The sequence below is a fragment of the Salvelinus namaycush genome, chromosome 39, assembly GCF_016432855.1.
Source record: "Salvelinus namaycush isolate Seneca chromosome 39, SaNama_1.0, whole genome shotgun sequence".
In the NCBI taxonomy this organism is placed as follows: Eukaryota; Metazoa; Chordata; class Actinopteri; order Salmoniformes; family Salmonidae; genus Salvelinus; species Salvelinus namaycush.
Window position 1 is genome coordinate 1,663,547 of NC_052345.1, and position 2,154 is coordinate 1,665,700.

General features: G+C 47.4%; 1 long non-coding RNA gene across 1 annotated transcript; it reads left to right on the forward strand.

Annotated features, from left to right (window-relative positions):
• Window positions 1-775: 775 nt before the first annotated feature.
• On the forward strand, window positions 776-1,548 carry LOC120032812. Its single transcript, XR_005473854.1, has 3 exons — window positions 776-928; window positions 1,023-1,052; window positions 1,482-1,548. It is a non-coding gene; the product is annotated as an uncharacterized LOC120032812 (long non-coding RNA).
• Window positions 1,549-2,154: the final 606 nt, after the last annotated feature.

The following is a 2,154-nucleotide window of genomic DNA, read 5'->3' on the forward strand; positions in this document are numbered from 1 at the left end:
AACGCTCTATGGGCCAGCTGGCTAACGTTATATGAAGAATGAAATTGACATTTAACGCTGTATGGGCTCTACTGTAAGCAGGGTAACTATGTGGTCCACTGTATTGCTGTCAACAAATAACGTGTGTGTATGTGTGTGAATAACCTCTCTTAATGAAAGGAAGAATGGATTATGTTCACACCCCTGCTTTCCGCTTGGAGCCCTCTGGTGCCCTCACCCTGAGGGCATCTGAAGAGGCTGCCAGGGTTGCCAGGACCATCCAGGAGGAAGAGTGTACAGGTGTAGTCCGGGTGCTGAAGCCACGACAAGTGAAGGAGAAGGCAAAGGCTTGTGTGGTAGCCAGAGGGGGTGACCCGGATGATAGCCGACTGGTGGACAGTGAGAGTGCCATCCAGTTCGGCAAATACCGTGGTCAAACCTTCAAGTGGCTGCTAAGCCACGATGTCGGCTATGCCGTCATGGTCTTGGCTTCTCACCAGCAAGAGAGGGAGATGGGGGACACAAACACGTCTTCTGAAATGGCCAACAAGGACCGGTTTGACTGGTACTCTTTTCCTTAAATAGTTGTAATTTCTTATAAAATTACAAAAACATGAAATCAGTCAGAATCACAATACAATTTATAACATTTTCCCAACCATCCGGACAGGTATACCAACCTGTTTCCTGAGGTCCAGAAGGCAGTGGAGGAACGCAGGGTACGGGACGGGACCTTGCCCCCCCGACCTGACCAGGAGGACACAGTAACAGCTGTAGCGCCTCCTAATCCATGTAAATATATATTCTGTAGTCATCTAAGTCAATCAAACAGTAAATCAAACAGTGTAGCAGTTGACAATATAACTGTGTCATTATGTTTGTCTGTGTTTCTTAGCTGCCGAGCCATCGGATCAGGAGGTGCTGTCTATCTGCGTGGGTTTTGACCAAGGTACTCTATGTTATGGCACTTTATTGTTTTTTTCTGTTGAGAAGAATATACATATGAAATGACCTTTCCCCTAATAACTATCTGTTGTTGTTAGCATTAACAGGATACACTTTAAAGTGGTAAGGTAAGTGGTAAAATTGTTAAAACACCTCCTAGCTGGGCTTAGAAATCACTGTAGAATTTCTCATTTTTGCATCCATTTTGCTTGCCATAGAAAAATCCTTCCTCATCTTTTTGTGGAATGAATTGTTTACTGTAGCTTGTCTTGTCACCATTCCAACCTGTATTTCAGTCTGCATCACTTTGCTTGGCCTATTCCTTGCTTGTAGATGTCTACCCACTATACATCTGTCGTTTGTATCTTTTAAATGTAGATTGTGTTTAACCTAGATTCCTAACCTCTACCACTGATAACACTGATCAAAACTAAACCAAAGTGCATTGGCTGTCAACAGGCTGTTAACATGTTTTGAAGCTGAAGCTCTATTCTAATTGAATTATTTCACTTATTTCTCTGAAATATTTTGTGAGACTAACTCCTGTGCTCCTGTAGCAGTTCCTACTGCTCCCACCCCCACCGCACCCCCTGCTGTGCTAGCTCCTACTGCTCCCACTCCCACCGCACCCCCTGCTGTGCTAGCTCCTACTGCTCCCACTCCCACCGCGCCCCCTGCTGTGCTAGCTCCTACTGCCCCTCCTCAGCTCCAGTCAACCTCCCAGCCAACAGCTGGACCACTACAGCCTGCTGCTGACGCTCAGGTAAACGTCTCACCTCAACTATGACTTGGCTATTTCATTTAACTTTTGGTTGTGTGGGGATGGAAAAGAAATGTATTGATTCTCTGCTCTGTTGCAGGTGCTTCTCCCTGAGGGATGGAAGCAGACCCTCCCAAAGGAGCAGCAAGAGTGGGTCAGTCGGGCCATTTTCATCAGGAACAAGCAGCTCAAATGTGTCCTGAAAAGCCAGCTTGAGCTGTGGTACTTCCCTCCTCTGCCTCCTAACATCAGCCATCAGCCTCCAGCTTCTCCCTCCGCCTACTTCCTCCGGCCATTCTGCCTCTGGATGCCCTACCGCCTTTGGGCCTTTAAGTTTGTGTGCACCCAGCCACGGTGCAAGCGTCAAAAGCTCACAGGCTGTGGGGTGTACAAGACAGTCCGGAGGGTGCTTGACATGGACGGCTGGTATTATATGGGGACAGAGTACCTGGAGTGCCGCCTCTGTAAGA